The 20,266-nt window shown below is 47.6% G+C and overlaps 1 protein-coding gene across 1 annotated transcript in view; it reads left to right on the top strand.

Annotated features, from left to right (window-relative positions):
• Nucleotides 1–20,266, top strand: part of SPATA17 (spermatogenesis associated 17) — a 629,329-nt gene that overhangs the window by 65,374 nt on the left and 543,689 nt on the right. The gene's annotated exons all lie outside the window — the stretch shown is intronic.

The following is a 20,266-nucleotide window of genomic DNA, read 5'->3' as shown; positions in this document are numbered from 1 at the left end:
TTTCTAACAGAGAAAAACTCCTAAAGTCATTTTTCACTGCTGTAAGGCCTATCTCTTCTATTGACTAACATTGTGATGCCTTATTACATTTAATAAGTGCTAACTTTAGATTGGGAGCAGACAGAGATATGCTGTTTACACTCAAATGAATTGTAATTCAAAATCCACTTTAATGTTGAAGAAGTTGAATTTTAAGTTAAAATTTTGAAAATGCCACTTTTAGAAAGTTGACAATTTTTGTTTCAACCAGCTGTGCCTTTTGTCCATTGTCCTGGGTCACATGACTGTGAGTGGCTTTGCTGTAGTTTTTTTTTTTTTTATTGCTTCCAGACAATAAGGCAAAGGTAGAGGGGCGTAAGTGAGGACAGGATGGACCATCCTGACAGCCTGGCCTATGAAGGGGCTGTACCCAGCCTCACTTACACTTCACAGGGGTTTTCCTATAGCACACAGAAAGGAACCTAACACCAGACTTGCCCTGCCTTTTGTCACCCTAGACAGTTTGGAGCCTGGAACGGGGTGGGAGAGGAGAACTAACCAGAACTAGTTTTGGAGTAGGTCAGGGAATTTCCCTGCACATGCACAAAGGCTGGCAATAGGTATTAAAAGAGGACCTTCAGAACCACTCATCAGAACAGTCTTGGGACTGTAGAAGATTTAGAAGAACTGCTGCCAGAACATTTGCCCTGCTGCTAGAAGGACAGCCTTGCTGTCTGAAGAAAGACGTTTTGTCCTGCTTGTCTTGATTCCATGCTACTCACAGTTACTCCAAGAAATGGCTGGCTGACCTCCTTCATGAGCTACAGGGACACAACACGCTTCCAGAGGTCTGCAATACAACTGCCCAGCTGACCAGCACCAACTGGATCTGCATGCACCTGCCTGAGCCCAGCTGTTGGCCCTGCTGGAATGAGTCCTAGTACTCTAGAGGTGACGTCAGGCTCTGTACCATTGGCTGGCATCAGAGAGCACACCTCCCTGCCTGACTCAAGGTTCCATTACATCTGGTGCAAAGTGATGTAGGACACAGCAAAACCATGCAGCTCAGAATCAAAAGCTTCCCCAGGTCTGACGCAGATCAATGCGAAGCTTCAGAGAGCCACGCCATGCAGAACCCGCCCAAAAGCTTAATCGGAACTGACTGAAAGCAATGCGAAATCCCGCAAAGTTTTGCTGCCCAGTTGAAAGCTTCATCAGAACCGACACTGAGCGATGTGGAGCCTCACAAAATTTCACCGCACAGCCAAAAGCTTCATCGGAACTGACACCAAGCGACGCAAATCCTCGCAAAGCAATGCCGAGCAGACCTCACATCAAGGATATAAGGTACAACTCTCATCATGCCAAACTCTATCCTGTGCCCTGCCTGCATTCCATCATGGTCACCCTGTATTTGTGACTTTGTCTCTTGCAGTGTGACAGATAATCATAGTTGGCTCTTTTTGCTTCCTGGCGCTATTTTCACCTACAAATTTTCAATTCAGTATCTCTGGTTCTACTGATTTGATTTTTGTTGTTCTGGTATCATTTTATTTATTAAACCTTACCTTATATTTCTAAGTTGGTTTGGGCTTTTTCTTATGTTGTGTTTTCACTTTTTTATATTTTAAGTGTTGCATACACACTTCAAATATTGCCCCTAAGGTAAGCCTGACTGGTTTTATGTCAAACTACTAAAGGGTTGCACAGGTTAATTTAGTGTATTTTGGGGTTCTCTCTGACATAGGCCCTTTCCTTTAGCATGCTTCCAGGTTGTTTTAAACCATACAGATAATAACAATATAATAACTGCATTCATTTTTTAACATCACACAGTTATTACATTGTCCTAACAACTGTGATTGTCTGTACAAACTTAATTTGAAACACCATAAACCAATATACTTTCAATAAATACTTCTCCATGTTTTATTATATATCTTACTTGATCAACTCTGACAAATGTCACACCCTGTTTGACCATTTATTTATTATGTAAATACCTTATTTATATTTATGATGTTGTTCTTATCTAAAAAAAATAATAATGGTGCAACACATTCTTTGGAGAGTAGCAGGCTGATTTCTAAAGTATAAACAATTGGGCCTACATATCTCATCCTGCTACAATGTGCCAGAAACGTGAAAGATTACCTATAACATCTAGCAAATTGACTCAAACAAATTGAACTATAAAATGCTCACTTCTGATGGATACAACTACCTGTGGATTCCTCACCTAATGAATACTCCCATGGCGCCAGCATTCGACGGAAATCTTCTTACTAGTCTCTGCACGTCGACGAGGACGTCACTCTAGCCCACGCGACGCCGTCTGACGTCATACAGGCAATAAGAGGTCCTCGACGACGTGCGGACGTCAGTTCCCTTTTTTCCGTGCATTCGAAATGGTTATCTTCGAGGGAGCAACTGTTACTTTTTTGGTTACAGTGTATTTTTGCTGCGTAGTCTTTCGCTGTGGTAATAATGTCGCAGAGAAAGTCTGGTTTTAAGCCTTGTCGTGAGTGTGGAGGCAAGATGTCGGTGACGGATCCTCATTCCGATTGCCTTTGGTGTTTGAGCTCCGACCACGACGTCTCGACTTGTGATTCATGCCAGCACATGAATCCGAAGGCCCTCAAGGAACGTGAGGCGAAGCTGTTTATGGCTAAATCGAAGGAGAAGCATCACAAGAAGTCTTCTTCTCCAAGACATCGGCGTCATCGAGACTCCCGGCGCCGTAGAGAATCTCGGCGTCATTCGAAGGAGACTCGTTCCAGGTCTTCGGATCGGCGCCGAAGGACATGGGAGATCAGTCCCACGGTTACGCCGCATCCTTCGACGCCGTTGCCCTCTCCGGCGTCTCCGACTTCACCTGGACAGGCGTCGGTGATTGAGGTATTGGAGCCTCAGGTGTTTTCTCCGGCGCAGACGCCGAGGCCGGCGTCGGGGTCGCCTCCGAGACAGGCACCTCAGTATCCGGCTTTTCCCACCCCTGGAGCCGATAGTTCCGCATTCTTGAATGCGATGTATGCCATCTTCCAGCAGATGGCTCCAGGGGGTGCTCCGGCTGGGCCTTTGGCCTTTTCTTTGGGTGATCCTGCGCCTCTTCGGCCGGCACCCTTTATGCCCTTTCTCCCTTTTGGGAACGTGGGCTCGGCGCCAGTGTCGGCGCCGGTGGCCGCTCCGGTGGCTTCAGAAGGATTGGCCCCGGGGATTTCCATCTGTCGACGTCGGGATTTCGGCCTGTGACTCCGGTGGGTCCATCTGCTTCAGCTGCTCTTTTGTCGGCGCCGAAGTTACCTGTGGCGCCGGACGCGGCGTCGGTGGCTTCTGAAGATCGGCGCCGATCTTCGAATTCGGCGGAGGCATTGTCGACTCCGCGTATTGAACAGCGACTTCATTCCAGGAGACGTGCTCTCCGTGTATTAGAAGAGCAGGAGTACCAACGAGCCCTGGAGGAAGGAGAGCTAGAGGACTCGGGTGATGGGCTGCGTGGACTGGAGTCGGCCAGTGGGCTGGACACTTCCCCTGAGTGGGATCTTTCGTCCCCGGGGGAATATACTGAGGAGGCTGCTTCCTTTCATGCAGTGGTACGGAAGGCAGCTAGTTTTTTGGACCTGCCTTTGCCGGTGGTGGAGGCTAAACAAAATCTTTTAACAGAGGTGCTACATCCGGCCTCAGCTGCGGCGGAGCCTCTGTTGCCTTTTAATGACGCTCTGCTAGATCCGGTGTTAGAGGTGTGGAAGAGGCCAGTATCTTCCCCAGCAGTTCACAGAGCCGTGGTCAGGAGGTATCGGGCGGCTCCGACTGACCCTGGGTTTCTATCTAGGCACCCTACGCCGGAGAGCTTGGTGGTGCAGGCCTCCTGTTCATCCAAGTCAGCGCCTGGTTCTTTCCCGACGGTGCCTGGGGACAGAGATTCAAAGAAGCTAGAGGCGCAGTCGAAGAAGATTTTTTCGTCCTGCAGTCTGGCGTTAAAAGCCACCAATGCAACCTGTATCCTGGGGAAGTATATTCATGCTCTGATGGATGACATTTCCTCATCGTTTACAGAGCTTCCCCAGGGTCTTTTGGATCTTGTCTCAAATGCCCAGGCTGCTGCGACCCAGATTATCCAGACGGGACTGGATACCACCGACTCGGTAGCCAGAGCAATGGGCACAACTGTGGTGGCAAGGAGACAGGCCTGGCTCCGTAACTCGGGCTTTTCTGCAGATGTACAGTCCACATTGTTGGATCTCCCGTTTGATGGGGACAAACTGTTTGGAGCCAAGGCTGATTCGGCCTTGGAACGTTTTAAGGAAAGCAGGGCCACGGCTAAGTCGTTAGGGCTCCAAGCTCCTTCTTCCACGGCCTCTTCCAGATTTTTCAGGAGGTTTCGTGGATTTGGGCGTGGCTCTTCCTCCTCTTCCTTTCGGGGAAGATTTCAGCAACCTGCCTCTTCACATCCCTATAGATCTTTCAGGGGGAGAGGTAGGGTCCGCACCAGAGGAGCCTCTCAGCAGCACTCTGCCTCTTCCTCATCCTCTGGCGGGGTGCAGCAGGGGAAGCAGCCTTAGGCTTCCACCATTTCCCACTCACTCCTCTCCTGTAGGGGGAAGATTACAGCATTTTCTCACCAAATGGAAGACTGTTACAACGGACACTTGGGTTCTCAGTATTGTGGGAAAAGGCTACACCCTTCCCTTTCGGGAGTTCCTGCCCCTCATCCCGCCCCGCCCTTCTTATTGTTCAGAAGAACACCTCCTGTTGCTAGAACAGGAGGTACAAGCCCTCCTTTCCAAGGGCGCGGTGGAGTTGGTCCCAGAGCAGGAAAGGGGTCGAGGATGTTACTCAAGGTATTTCCTGATTCCCAAGAAGGATGGTCGTTTGAGACCAATTCTGGACCTGAGGATCTTGAATTGGTTCCTCAAGCAGGAAAAATTCAAGATGCTGACCCTAGCACAGGTGCTTTTGGCGTTGAACAAGGAAGACTGGATGGTGTCTGTCGACTTGCAGGATGCTTACTTTCATATCCCGATACTCAAGTCACACAGGAAGTATCTCCGGTTTGTGGTGGGATCGCAACACTATCAGTTTGCGGTCCTTCCGTTTGGTCTTACTTCAGCACCTCGAGTCTTCACGAAGGTGATGTCGGTGGTTGCGGCAGAACTCAGAAGGAAGGGGATAGCAGTATTCCCTTACTTGGACGACTGGTTGATCAAAGCCAAGTCCCCGGAGCTTGTGTCGCATCATCTGCAGTCAACAACCCAGTTGTTGTTCGACCTGGGTTTTTCGGTGAACGAGCCCAAATCTCACCTAGAGCCCTCTCAGCGCCTCCTGTTCATAGGGGCAGTACTGGATACAACATTGGGTCGGGCCTTTCCTCCGCCTCAGCGGATTCAAGATATTCAGGATTTGGTTCCAATGTTTCAAAATGGAGCGGTAATTCCAGTCCTCAAGGTCCTTCGTCTGCTCGGTCTTTTTGCCTCCTGCATTCTGTTGGTCACGCATGCTCGCTGGCACATGAGGGCTCTTCAGTGGTGCCTCCGAAGGCAGTGGTCTCAACACAAAGGGGATCTAGAGGGTACTGTCAAGATCTCCAGAGATGCTGCTGTGGATTTGAAGTGGTGGATTGCAAGCAACAATCTTTCACAAGGAAAGCCGTTCCAGCAGTTGCCACCAGTGGCCACAGTCATAACGGATGCTTCCACTCTAGGGTGGGGAGCTCATCTGGGGGATCTGGAGATCAAAGGTCTTTGGTCTCCAGAGGAACAGATGTTTCACATCAATCTGTTAGAGTTACGGGCTGTACGTCTGGCTCTCAAGGCCTTCCTCCCTTCCCTTCGTGGTCAGTCGGTACAGGTCCTAACGGACAATACTACCACGATGTGGTACATAAACAAGCAGGGAGGAGTGGGGTCGTACCTTCTCTGCAGAGAAGCTCTTCGACTATGGTCCTGGGCAAAGGACCATCAGATTTGCTTGATAGCAAACCATCTGGCCGGAGTCTTGAACGTGCGTGCGGACAGTCTCAGTCGCCATTTCTCGGCAGACCACGAGTGGCGTCTCCATCCAGATCAAGTCCGTTTAATCTTCCAGAGGTGGGGGTTTCCTCGGGTAGATCTGTTTGCCACTCGAGAGAACGCGCATTGTCCGTTGTTCTGCAGCCTCCAGTATCCGATGCAGGGAGCGATGGGGGACGCGTTTCAAATAACCTGGTGCGGCCAGTTGCTTTACGCGTTTCCTCCCATACCCTTGATTCCTCAGGTATTGAGGAAGATTCGCCAGGACCGGGCTCTAGTCATCCTAATAGCTCCGGATTGGCCAAGGAGGGTATGGTACTCCGACCTTCTCCAACTCTCAATGTGCCCTCCGCTCCGTCTCCCTTTCAGGGCAGACCTCCTCTCGCAGTCGCAGGGGCAAGTTCTACACCCCAACCTCCAGAGTCTGCACCTACATGCCTGGAGATTGAACGGGGCAACCTGAGTTCCTTCTCTCTCCCGCCTGAGGTAGTGGATGTTATATTAGCGGCCAGGCGACACTCCACTAAATCTATCTACGCTAATAGATGTCTAAATTTGTTGCGTGGTGTGGAGAGAGGCAGATTGATCCTTTGCATTCTCATCTATCGGACGTTTTGTCTTTTGCTCTGTCTCTAGCGCAGAAAGGCTGTGCAGTGGCTACCATTAAGGGTTATTTATCGGCCTTGTCAGCCTTCATATGTCTTCCAGACCAACCATCTTTATTTAAATCCCCTATTGTTATCAGATTCCTGAAAGGTCTTCTAAATAAATATCCTCCAAAGCCATTCGTTATGCCGCAATGGGATTTGTCCTTGGTCCTGACTTTCCTTATGGGGTCCCCTTTTGAACCTATGCATTCTTGCCCCTTAAGGTATTTGGTATTAAAAACAGTCTTCCTGATAGCTATAACATCAGCAAGGAGAGTGAGTGAGTTGCAGGCCTTATCAGTAAAGCCCCCTTATACAACTTTTTATGGGGATAAGGTGGTGTTGAGGACCAAGGCTGCTTTCCTCCCGAAGGTTGTTTCACCCTTCCATTTGGCTCAGGCAATTACTTTGTCCACGTTCTATCCTCCGCCTCATCCTTCCAAAGAGGAAGAAAGACTGCACCGTCTGGACCCAAAGAGAGCGTTGAGCTTCTTTATTGATAGAACAAAGGATTTCAGGCTGGAGGCTCAGCTGTTTATTGGATACGTGGGCAAGAGGAGAGGAAAGGCAGTCCACAAGAGAACACTATCCAGGTGGGTTGTTCTTTGCATTAAAATCTGTTACTCTTTGGCAAAGAAGGATCCTCCTGAGGGCATTAGAGCTCATTCCACCAGAGCTAAGTCGGCCACTTCGGCCTTGGCCAGAGGTGTTCCTGTGGTCGACATCTGCAAGGCCGCAACTTGGTCGTCCCTTCACACTTTTGCAAAACATTACTGTTTGGATTCTGAGGTTAGAAGGGACGGCCATTTTGCACGGTCAGTGCTGCAGGATTTCTTGGTTTGACCATTTAGGCACCCACCGCCGGGCGTGGTACTGCTTTGGGACTCTATTCATTAGGTGAGGAATCCACAGGTAGTTGTATCCATCAGAAGAACGAGTTACTTACCTTCGGTAACGACTTTTCTGGTGGATACATTAGCTACCTGTGGATTCCTCACGGTCCCACCCGCCTCCCCGTTGCCTTTCTGGTCTTACCAAGTAATCCTTGAGTACGCTCCTCTTGGTCTTTTGAGGGTGCAATAGATGTTGTATATATTATATTTATATATATGTATATATGTATATATCTTTGTGTATATACTTGATGTGTATATATATATTTTAAAAAGAGAGAGTTATATATATATATATATAAAAGATTTACAGTTATTCATGCAATGTTGTGTATTTTTACAATGTAATGGGATGTTGCCTTGCTCTTTCATTGCATTGCCTGGTTGTTCTCATGCACGTAAAAAAAAAAAAATGATTGGTACTGACGTCCGCACGTCGTCGAGGACCTCTTATTGCCTGTATGACGTCAGACGGCGTCGCGTGGGCTAGAGTGACGTCCTCGTCGACGTGCAGAGACTAGTAAGAAGATTTCCGTCGAATGCTGGCGCCATGGGAGTATTCATTAGGTGAGGAATCCACAGGTAGCTAATGTATCCACCAGAAAAGTCGTTACCGAAGGTAAGTAACTCCTTGTAGGAAGTTGGCTCTGTATGTGCTATTTCAAAGTAAGGAATAGCATGCACAGAGTCCAAGGGTTCCCCTTAGAGGTAAAATAGTGGTAAAAATAGATAATACTAATGCTCTATTTTGTGGTAGTGTGGTCGAGCAGTAGGCTTATCCAAGGAGTAGTGTTAAGCATTTGTTGTACATACACAAGACAATAAATGAGGTACACACACTCAGAGACAAATCCAGCCAATAGGTTTTTATATAGAAAAATATCTTTTCTTAGTTTATTTTAAGAACCATAGGTTCAAATTCTACATGTAATATCTCATTCGAAAGGTATTGCAGGTAAGTACTTTAGGAACTTCAAATCATCAAAATTGCATGTATACTTTTCAAGTTATTGACAAATAGCTGTTTTAAAAGTGGACACTTAGTGCAATTTTCACAGTTCCTAGGGGAGGTAAGTATTTGTTAGGTTAACCAGGTAAGTAAGACACTTACAGGGCTTAGTTCTTGGTCCAAGGTAGCCCACCGTTGGGGGTTCAGAGCAACCCCAAAGTCACCACACCAGCAGCTCAGGGCCGGTCAGGTGCAGAGTTCAAAGTGGTGCCCAAAACGCATAGGCTAGAATGGAGAGAAGGGGGTGCCCCGGTTCCGGTCTGCTTGCAGGTAAGTACCCGCGTCTTCGGAGGGCAGACCAGGGGGGTTTTGTAGGGCACCGGGGGGGACACAAGTCCACACAGAAATTTCACCCTCAGCAGCGCGGGGGCGGCCGGGTGCAGTGTAGAAACAAGCGTCGGGTTTTCAATGTTAGTCTATGAGAGATCTCGGGATCTCTTCAGCGCTGCAGGCAGGCAAGGGGGGGATTCCTCGGGGAAACCTCCACTTGGGCAAGGGAGAGGGACTCCTGGGGGTCACTTCTCCAGTGAAAGTCCGGTCCTTCAGGTCCTGGGGGCTGCGGGTGCAGGGTCTCTCCCAGGCGTCGGGACTTTAGGTTCAAAGAGTCGCGGTCAGGGGAAGCCTCGGGATTCCCTCTGCAGGCGGCGCTGTGGGGGCTCAGGGGGGACAGGTTTTGGTACTCACAGTATCAGAGTAGTCCTGGGGTCCCTCCTGAGGTGTTGGATCGCCAGCAGCCGAGTCGGGGTCGCCGGGTGCAGTGTTGCAAGTCTCACGCTTCTTGCGGGGAGCTTGCAGGGTTCTTTAAAGCTGCTGGACACAAAGTTGCAGCTTTTCTTGGAGCAGGTCCGCTGTCCTCGGGAGTTTCTTGTCTTTTCGAAGCAGGGGCAGTCCTCAGAGGATGTCGAGGTCGCTGGTCCCTTTGGAAGGCGTCGCTGGAGCAGGATCTTTGGAAGGCAGGAGACAGGCCGGTGAGTTTCTGGAGCCAAGGCAGTTGTCGTCTTCTGGTCTTCCGCTGCAGGGGTTTTCAGCTAGGCAGTCCTTCTTCTTGTAGTTGCAGGAATCTAATTTTCTAGGGTTCAGGGTAGCCCTTAAATACTAAATTTAAGGGCGTGTTTAGGTCGGGGGGGTTAGTAGCCAATGGCTACTAGCCCTGAGGGTGGGTACACCCTCTTTGTGCCTCCTCCCAAGGGGAGGGGGACACAATCCTAACCCTATTGGGGGAATCCCCCATCTGCAAGATGGAGGATTTCTAAAAGTTAGAGTCACTTCAGCTCAGGACACCTTAGGGGCTGTCCTGACTGGCCAGTGACTCCTCCTTGTTTTTCTCATTATTTTCTCCGGCCTTGCCGCCAAAAGTGGGGCCTGGCCGGAGGGGGCGGGCAACTCCACTAGCTGGAGTGTCCTGCTGGGTTGGCACAAAGGAGGTGAGCCTTTGAGGCTCACCGCCAGGTGTGACAATTCCTGCCTGGGAGAGGTGTTAGCATCTCCACCCAGTGCAGGCTTTGTTACTGGCCTCAGAGTGACAAAGGCACTCTCCCCATGGGGCCAGCAACATGTCTCGGTTTGTGGCAGGCTGCTAAAACTAGTCAGCCTACACAGATAGTCGGTTAAGTTTCAGGGGGCACCTCTAAGGTGCCCTCTGGGGTGTATTTTACAATAAGATGTACACTGGCATCAGTGTGCATTTATTGTGCTGAGAAGTTTGATACCAAACTTCCCAGTTTTCAGTGTAGCCATTATGGTGCTGTGGAGTTCGTGTAAAACAGACTCCCAGACCATATACTCTTATGGCTACCCTGCACTTACAATGTCTAAGGTTTTGCTTAGACACTGTAGGGGCACAGTGCTCATGCACTGGTACCCTCACCTATGGTATAGTGCACCCTGCCTTAGGGCTGTAAGGCCTGCTAGAGGGGTGTCTTACCTATACTGCATAGGCAGTGAGAGGCTGGCATGGCACCCTGAGGGGAGTGCCATGTCGACTTACTCATTTTGTTCTCACCAGCACACACAGGCTTGTAAGCAGTGTGTCTGTGCTGAGTGAGGGGTCTCTAGGGTGGCATAAGACATGCTGCAGCCCTTAGAGACCTTTCTTGGCATCAGGGCCCTTGGTACTAGAAGTACCAGTTACAAGGGACTTATCTGAATGCCAGGGTGTGCCAATTGTGGATACAATGGTACATTTTAGGTGAAGGAACACTGGTGCTGGGGCCTGGTTAGCAGGGTCCCAGCACACTTCTCAGTCAAGTCAGCATCAGTATCAGGCAAAAAGTGGGGGGCAACTGCAACAGGGAGCCATTTCTTTACACAAGCCCCCCCCAGCCTACAGGCCAGGAGACTCAGCCCAAGCTGGGAGAGTCTTCCTAGTCTGTCAGGCGAGGAAGAGTAGGAGAAATAGGCTGGTTAGTTGCAGGGCCTACTCTGCCTTACATCCTTCTGTTCAGGTCATTCCCTTTGGGGAACTGACCCACTTCCACAGTGATAGGACCTAGTCTGAATTGCCTCTTGTCTGCCTCTTCAATGTCTCCACCCATTCTTTCTATTTTGGTCTTAGAGGTGTCCACCTCTGCTAACCTTATCTTGGCCAGGGTCACCCCTAGCTTACCCAGAGAGGTTACCCAGAGCTGGAGTAACCCCACCATGACCAATAGGGTCAGGGGGCCTAACTTGCTATTTGGCATGGGGTCAGACCACCATGCTAAGGATAGTGCAGCCATAAAGGCTAACACCCAGCAGAGGCCACTGACAGCTGTCAGTGCCCAGAACCACACCTTTAGCTCTTCACCTAAAAGGGAAGGGGCTAAGTTACAGGCTTCTTTGGGTTCAGGTTGCCTGTCTGCTGTATTGGAGTGGGGGGTTACCACATCTTGTAGTAAACACCCTTCTTCCACTCTTTCTTCTGTTGGCTGAGGAGCCACCCACTCAGGTTTAACAGTTGCCTGACTAGCCAGGACTTCTTGTGGGTCAGGTTGGACTTTATCAGGGCCATTTTTGGAGTTCTCCCCTACTGGAGCAGAATCTCCCTGGCTTGCTGTAACCTTGGCTAAAGGTTGTCCACCCCTCCTACTCTGTTTTCTTTTCTTCTTCTTCTGGGGCCTGCTTGCATTTACTGCAGAGGCAGGATTTCCAGAATCCTTGGGAGAGGACTGGCACTGGACCAGTTCCTCTCTTGGGCTCTGACTAACCTCTGGGTAGTCATTTCCAAGGAGACAATCAAGGGGGAGGTCTGTACTGACTACTACCCTTCTCCAGCTAAGAGTGCCACCCACTTCTATGGGCACTAAAGCCACAGGCCTCTTAGTGACCCTGTCTAGGCTAACTCTCACCCTGGCAGTCTCACCTGGGATGTACTGGTTCGAGAGCACCAGCCTGTCATGCACAATAGTGTGACTGGCACAAGTGTCTCTCAGGGCAGTGGTGGGGATTCCATTCACCAGTAGGTGGTGGAAGTGTCTACTTCCCTCTGGAATCTCCAACTCACCTGTTGGGCCCTGTTTCCAGTTGAAGGCTATGAAGACCTCCTCATCTGAGGAGTCATCTCCCATGGCTACACTGGTTACCCCTGGAATTTTGTTCTGGGGTTTGTTTTTGGGACAAGAAGTGTCCTTGGTGTGGTGCCCAGACTGTTTACAGTTGTGGCACCATGCCTTAGTGGCATCCCAGTTCTTACCCTGGTACCCACCTTTGTTTTGGGTTGTGTCTTGGGGCCCACCCACCTGTTCTGGTTTTTGGGGGCCTACAGAGGACTCTTTTTCTTTGTTTCTAGTTTCACCCACTTTCTCCTGGGGAGTTTTTGTAACCCCTTTCTTTTGGTCACCCCCAGTGGAAGTTTTGGTTACCCTAGTCTTGACCCAGTGGTCTGCCTTCTTTCCCAATTCTTGGGGAGAAATTGGACCTAGGTCTACCAGATACTGATGCAACTTTTCATTGAAGCAGTTACTTAAAATGTGTTCTTTCATAAACAAATTATAAAGCCCAACATAGTCACACACTTCATTTCCAGTTAACCAACCATCTAGTGTTTTTACTGAGTAGTCTACAAAATCAACCCAGGTCTGGCTCGAGGATTTTTGAGCCCCCCTGAATCTAATTCTATACTCCTCAGTGGAGAATCCAAAGCCCTCAATCAGGGTACCCTTCATGAGGTCATAAGATTCTGCATCTTTTCCAGAGAGTGTGAGGAGTCTATCCCTACACTTTCCAGTGAACATTTCCCAAAGGAGAGCACCCCAGTGAGATCTGTTTACTTTTCTGGTTACACAAGCCCTCTCAAAAGCTGTGAACCATTTGGTGATGTCATCACCATCTTCATATTTTGTTACAATCCCTTTGGGGATTTTTAGGATGTCAGGAGAATCTCTGACCCTATTTAAGTTGCTGCCACCATCGATGGGACCTAGGCCCATCTCTTTTCTTTCCCTTTCTATGGCTAGGAGCTGCTTTTCCAAAGCCAATCTTTTGACCATCCTGGCTAACAGGGGGTCATCTTCACTGGAGTTATCCTCAGTGATTTCAGAGGTGTTGGTCTCTCCTGTGAGGGAACCAGCATCTCTGACTATTATTTTTGGAGTCAGGGTTTGAGGGACCCTGTTCTCCCTAGATAGGACTGGTAGGGGGGAATTTTCCTCCAAGTCACTATCCTCTTCCTCTGAGTTGCCACCCTCAGAGGGGTTGGCCTTTTCAAACTCTGCCAAAAGCTCCTGGAGCTGTATTTTGGTAGGTTTGGGGCCCATTGTTATTTTCTTTATTTTACAGAGTGACCTTAGCTCCCTCATCTTAAGATGGAGGTAAGGTGTGGTGTCGAGTTCCACCACAGTCACATCTGTGCTAGACATTTTGCTTCTAAAAGTTGGAATACTTTTTAAGAATCTACAACTGGTTCTAGAATCTAATTCAAACTTTTACAAACTTTTAAACTCTAAAAGAAATGCTAAACAGGATCTAACACAAGGCCCTAGCAGGTCTTTTAAGAATTTAGAAAACTTTTCAAATTGCAAAAATGAATTTCTAATGACAATTTTTGAATTTGTCGTGTGATCAGGTATTGGCTGAGTAGTCCAGCAAATGCAAAGTCTTGTACCCCACCGCTGATCCACCAATGTAGGAAGTTGGCTCTGTATGTGCTATTTCAAAGTAAGGAATAGCATGCACAGAGTCCAAGGGTTCCCCTTAGAGGTAAAATAGTGGTAAAAATAGATAATACTAATGCTCTATTTTGTTGTAGTGTGGTCGAGCAGTAGGCTTATCCAAGGAGTAGTGTTAAGCATTTGTTGTACATACACAAGACAATAAATGAGGTACACACACTCAGAGACAAATCCAGCCAATAGGTTTTTATATAGAAAAATATCTTTTCTTAGTTTATTTTAAGAACCATAGGTTCAAATTCTACATGTAATATCTCATTCGAAAGGTATTGCAGGTAAGTACTTTAGGAACTTCAAATCATCAAAATTGCATGTATACTTTTCAAGTTATTGACAAATAGCTGTTTTAAAAGTGGACACAGTGCAATTTTCACAGTTCCTAGGGGAGGTAAGTATTTGTTAGGTTAACCAGGTAAGTAAGACACTTACAGGGCTTAGTTCTTGGTCCAAGGTAGCCCACCGTTGGGGGTTCAGAGCAACCCCAAAGTCACCACACCAGCAGCTCAGGGCCGGTCAGGTGCAGAGTTCAAAGTGGTGCCCAAAACGCATAGGCTAGAATGGAGAGAAGGGGGTGCCCCGGTTCCGGTCTGCTTGCAGGTAAGTACCCGCGTCTTCGGAGGGCAGACCAGGGGGGTTTTGTAGGGCACCGGGGGGGACACAAGTCCACACAGAAATTTCACCCTCAGCAGCGCGGGGGCGGCCGGGTGCAGTGTAGAAACAAGCGTCGGGTTTTCAATGTTAGTCTATGAGAGATCTCGGGATCTCTTCAGCGCTGCAGGCAGGCAAGGGGGGGATTCCTCGGGGAAACCTCCACTTGGGCAAGGGAGAGGGACTCCTGGGGGTCACTTCTCCAGTGAAAGTCCGGTCCTTCAGGTCCTGGGGGCTGCGGGTGCAGGGTCTCTCCCAGGCGTCGGGACTTTAGGTTCAAAGAGTCGCGGTCAGGGGAAGCCTCGGGATTCCCTCTGCAGGCGGCGCTGTGGGGGCTCAGGGGGGACAGGTTTTGGTACTCACAGTATCAGAGTAGTCCTGGGGTCCCTCCTGAGGTGTTGGATCGCCACCAGCCGAGTCGGGGTCGCCGGGTGCAGTGTTGCAAGTCTCACGCTTCTTGCGGGGAGCTTGCAGGGTTCTTTAAAGCTGCTGGACACAAAGTTGCAGCTTTTCTTGGAGCAGGTCCGCTGTCCTCGGGAGTTTCTTGTCTTTTCGAAGCAGGGGCAGTCCTCAGAGGATGTCGAGGTCGCTGGTCCCTTTGGAAGGCGTCGCTGGAGCAGGATCTTTGGAAGGCAGGAGACAGGCCGGTGAGTTTCTGGAGCCAAGGCAGTTGTCGTCTTCTGGTCTTCCGCTGCAGGGGTTTTCAGCTAGGCAGTCCTTCTTCTTGTAGTTGCAGGAATCTAATTTTCTAGGGTTCAGGGTAGCCCTTAAATACTAAATTTAAGGGCGTGTTTAGGTCGGGGGGGTTAGTAGCCAATGGCTACTAGCCCTGAGGGTGGGTACACCCTCTTTGTGCCTCCTCCCAAGGGGAGGGGGACACAATCCTAACCCTATTGGGGGAATCCCCCATCTGCAAGATGGAGGATTTCTAAAAGTTAGAGTCACTTCAGCTCAGGACACCTTAGGGGCTGTCCTGACTGGCCAGTGACTCCTCCTTGTTTTTCTCATTATTTTCTCCGGCCTTGCCGCCAAAAGTGGGGCCTGGCCGGAGGGGGCGGGCAACTCCACTAGCTGGAGTGTCCTGCTGGGTTGGCACAAAGGAGGTGAGCCTTTGAGGCTCACCGCCAGGTGTGACAATTCCTGCCTGGGAGAGGTGTTAGCATCTCCACCCAGTGCAGGCTTTGTTACTGGCCTCAGAGTGACAAAGGCACTCTCCCCATGGGGCCAGCAACATGTCTCGGTTTGTGGCAGGCTGCTAAAACTAGTCAGCCTACACAGATAGTCGGTTAAGTTTCAGGGGGCACCTCTAAGGTGCCCTCTGGGGTGTATTTTACAATAAGATGTACACTGGCATCAGTGTGCATTTATTGTGCTGAGAAGTTTGATACCAAACTTCCCAGTTTTCAGTGTAGCCATTATGGTGCTGTGGAGTTCGTGTAAAACAGACTCCCAGACCATATACTCTTATGGCTACCCTGCACTTACAATGTCTAAGGTTTTGCTTAGACACTGTAGGGGCACAGTGCTCATGCACTGGTACCCTCACCTATGGTATAGTGCACCCTGCCTTAGGGCTGTAAGGCCTGCTAGAGGGGTGTCTTACCTATACTGCATAGGCAGTGAGAGGCTGGCATGGCACCCTGAGGGGAGTGCCATGTCGACTTACTCATTTTGTTCTCACCAGCACACACAGGCTTGTAAGCAGTGTGTCTGTGCTGAGTGAGGGGTCTCTAGGGTGGCATAAGACATGCTGCAGCCCTTAGAGACCTTTCTTGGCATCAGGGCCCTTGGTACTAGAAGTACCAGTTACAAGGGACTTATCTGAATGCCAGGGTGTGCCAATTGTGGATACAATGGTACATTTTAGGTGAAGGAACACTGGTGCTGGGGCCTGGTTAGCAGGGTCCCAGCACACTTCTCAGTCAAGTCAGCATCAGTATCAGGCAAAAAGTGGGGGGCAACTGCAACAGGGAGCCATTTCTTTACACTCGTTCTTCTCAAACATAGATAAGTTGGCCCTTCATCATAATATTTTAAACCAGAGAAAAATATACATGACTTCATACATGGTTGCATGACGGAACCACTCATACAATTACCACTCATGCAATTACAACAACATCACTACAACACACTCCACCTTTTTGTTATTTGGTGTAAATTTGTGTATATATATATATATATATATATATATATATATATATAAGCGAAGACTCCGCGAACCCTCCCGATCTCATGCTCAGATCTGATTGGCTGCCAACACATCAACAAGGAATTTTTGGCAGCCATTTTAAGACTTGGCTTCAGCCAAGTCTAAAAAAAAAAGAGAGGTAACTAGAACTCGCGCCCTCGCCATGCACTGGTAATTACTCAGATATTATAGCACTCATGACAACTTCTATAACGTCATTAAACATGTAAAAAAAACATTAACAATCAAAATATTGAAGAATAAACTCTGCATGGTGAGGGCAAGAGTTACCTTGCACTGCAAGCTATAGTTACTTGAAATAACACTAACTATAACTGCTGAATTTCTATGGTTTTGTGCGAGTAAATTCATAACCTAACTATAATGTCCCTTTAAGCTTTTTTTTGTGTGTGAATATATATATATATATATATATATATATATATATATCTCCAACACCAACAATTGCAAAACAATTGATTCGTATGCACTCCAGGAGAGTTTTATTGCTTCTATTCAAGAAAAGTGTAAGAAGACACCACCAACGCGTTTCAACCTCTCGGTCTTGAACACAGTTTAGTTTTTTCCATGCCTTCGACGCTAACTGTTTTCTCCTAGCTTTTGTTACTGTTTCGAAGATGTTCCCTTTTGTCTCTTGTTACAATGTCTCCTCCTCGGAAGTCGGGGTTTAAACCTTGTTGGTGGTGCGGGGGTCACATGTCGGTTACGGACCCTCACGATGATTGCCGTTGGTGCTTAAGTCGGAGCATAACGTCGAGGAGTGTGTGTCCTGCCAAAGCATGAATCCGAAGGCGCTGAAGGAGAGAGAAGCCAAACTCTTTTTGGCTAAAGTGAAGAAAGGGCACAGAAGTCATCGTAGATCATCTTCTTACACTTCTTCGAAGAAACACAAGAAGCGGTGCCGACACGACTCTCAAGTTCAAGGTCTCCATCTAGACGGTGCTGTGCGACATGGGAGGTTAGTCCTACGGTAACTCCGCAGCCTCAAAGCCCTCAGGTTTCTCCAGCGCCATCGGTCTTCGAGGTGGTTGCGCCTCAAGAAAGTCCTCGCTTTTCACCTGGGGTGCAGGATTCTGATGCCCAGCCGGTGCAAGTGCTGCATGAAGATTAGCAGTATCCTGCCTTCCCGGCTCCGGGAACAGATCCGGCGGCATTTTTAAATGCCATGTTTAACATATTTAATGCTATGACCCTGCTGGTGCATCGTCTGGTCCCACGGGTCCTTTGGCATTTACATAGGGCTTCCAGTGTGTGGGGGTCACTAGTTTTAGTTTTTTTCAAAAACAAAATCCTGCTTTGATATTTTGTTTTTGAAAGTTAAAATGTTGACAAGCAGCTGTCATGTTTGACAGAGCGGTCCGTCAAACTTTTAACACATTCACAGGAGCCACCAAGGCTTTTCCTGCTGATGTTAAGAGATGAACGCAGGGACGGTAACAACACTAAATGTAGGATATGGGTACTCCATCAGGGAGACAAAGTATTTTACTCTGTCGCCCTGATGGAGTAAATACCTTACTCTGATCTCTAAATCAGGCCCTTACTCTTGAATATCAGTGGCAGGAAATGGGAGAAGAGCATACGTGAATTCAGGACTTTCAAGAAGTGAGTATGAATAAATACGTGAATGGCATATGTCTGTATATGTATATTTGGACATGAGCACATGCCTTGAGTCACATACAAATGTATGGGGTATAGTAATCAACTGAGCAATTATGTGAATCATTCTTCCCTTGCCTTTGTGAATCAGCACCTTTGTTAGATAAAATGCTAAATTTTCTGTTTTTCAGTATTACATCGCAATTTACTATATATATATATATATATATATATATACAAAAGAATGTAGATTTTCCTAGTAATTCATGAAGGAAAGTCTTAATTTTATTAAAGACACGAAGGCGAGTATTATGCTTATCTTTTCTTGCTTTAATTCAACAGCAGCACTCAACAATAAAACTACGAATCTCATATGGTAAAAGAAATAAGCCAATAAGAAAAGAAACGTAGTTCATCAAATACAACCAATCAGCAATGTATTCACACATTATGACCTCATTTGACTGCGAACAGCCCTCTTTTCTTGCTCGAGAAGTTAATAAGAACGAAATAAATGGTAACATAGATAACACCATTAAAAGAGCCAAAATAAGGGAAAACAGTTCCTGACAAAAGTTCATGAATCCTGGAAATGGAAAAATGGAAAGACGGACGGAACCAACAGGATTCCCAGTGTTGCTTGAAGTGGAAGAAGCTCCACCAGAAGAACCCAGCAGAGAGCCATCCTTGTTATGAGGTCTATTGCGATGGAGTCAGATTCGCTGTGAGGGTGGGAAAAGACAAAAGTTAGAACATTGTGGAGGGATAATACTCGCATTTGTGTCTTTAATAAAATAAATACTTTCCTTCATAAATTACTAGGAAAAACTACATTTTATGTCAAGACCGGAGGCTTCAATTATGCTTCTTTAAAGTGCATTAATCACAGTTGAAGAAGGATTATCAATAGGTTTACAATAAAAACCTCTAAACACATTATCATTGGACCAATCAACCGATCTAAGAATGTCCTCTAGACAGGAACCAGCCCAGAAGGCCTTGGAAGCTATAGCTCCTCTGGTGGAATAGGCCCCAAAAGCAGAGGTGTCAATACCAGCGAGGGACATGATCCATTTGACCCAACGAGCCAGAGTAGGAGAAGACACTGGTTTGTAAGGTTTTCTAAAGGATATGAGAAGTTGAGAAACAGAGGACGTTCTTAGATCTGCAGTTTTCTGCTCATAAATTTTAAGACATTATCCAACACACAACTTAGGATGGTCAGGAAAATAGGGATAGAACACTGAAGTTAGATTTGTTTTGGTACGTCGAGATACAGTGAATAACACACCTAAAGGAGTAAATTGGCAAAAGGAAATGTCTAAGGCTCCAACATAAGCAAATCTTGTAATCAAAATAAGACAAAGTAACATTGTTAATTTTGTGGAAAGCAGTTTTAGAGAAAGTAGAGCATTATCAGGCCAAGAGAAAAAGAGATGCGAAACAATATTAACATCCCATAACTTACTGTATTTGGGGGGAGGGGCATTTGAGAATTTTACTCCCTTCAAAAGTCTACAACAAGAGGATGTTCTCCTAATGGTTTTCTGTTGATATACGAATGATTTGAAGAAATTGCTGACCTGTAAAGATGTATAGTACTAAAGGATTTCCCTTTGCTAGCTTCTGATGCGAGAAAATTGATAATAAAAATCACATCCGCTGAAATGGGATTGATATCTTTTCCCAAACACCAGCCATGCCATAAAGACCAAGCTGACTTATAGGCCTTTGTAGTTCCTGGAGCCCAGGACTGGGTGATATATCTAGAAGCTTCTTCCGAAATGCTAGGGTGAGATTGGGAATTCCGGAAATCTTCCACGAGGAAAGAGTGAGAAGATTGTCTAGAACTAGGTTGTGAGGACGAATTAGGGGGTCCAAAAGGAGATGGGGGAAGGAAGGAAGGAAGGGGAAAGGGAAAATCTATGGATAGCTCTACAAGAGTTGGGAACCAAACCTGGGATTGCCAGAAGGGAGCTATGAGAACTAGAGTTCCCTTTTGACACCTTACCTGCGCAAGAAGCCTGTTGATCATGAGAGAGGGGGGAAGGGGTAATTTAGGGAAGCAGACCAGTCCTGAGAGAAAGCATCTGAGGCTATTGCCAATGGATCCGGGTGCCA

Source organism: Pleurodeles waltl, chromosome 5 (assembly GCF_031143425.1).
Source record: "Pleurodeles waltl isolate 20211129_DDA chromosome 5, aPleWal1.hap1.20221129, whole genome shotgun sequence".
Taxonomy (NCBI): Eukaryota; Metazoa; Chordata; class Amphibia; order Caudata; family Salamandridae; genus Pleurodeles; species Pleurodeles waltl.
Note: the sequence above shows the minus strand (reverse complement) of the source record. Positions and strands in the feature narration are given on the sequence as shown.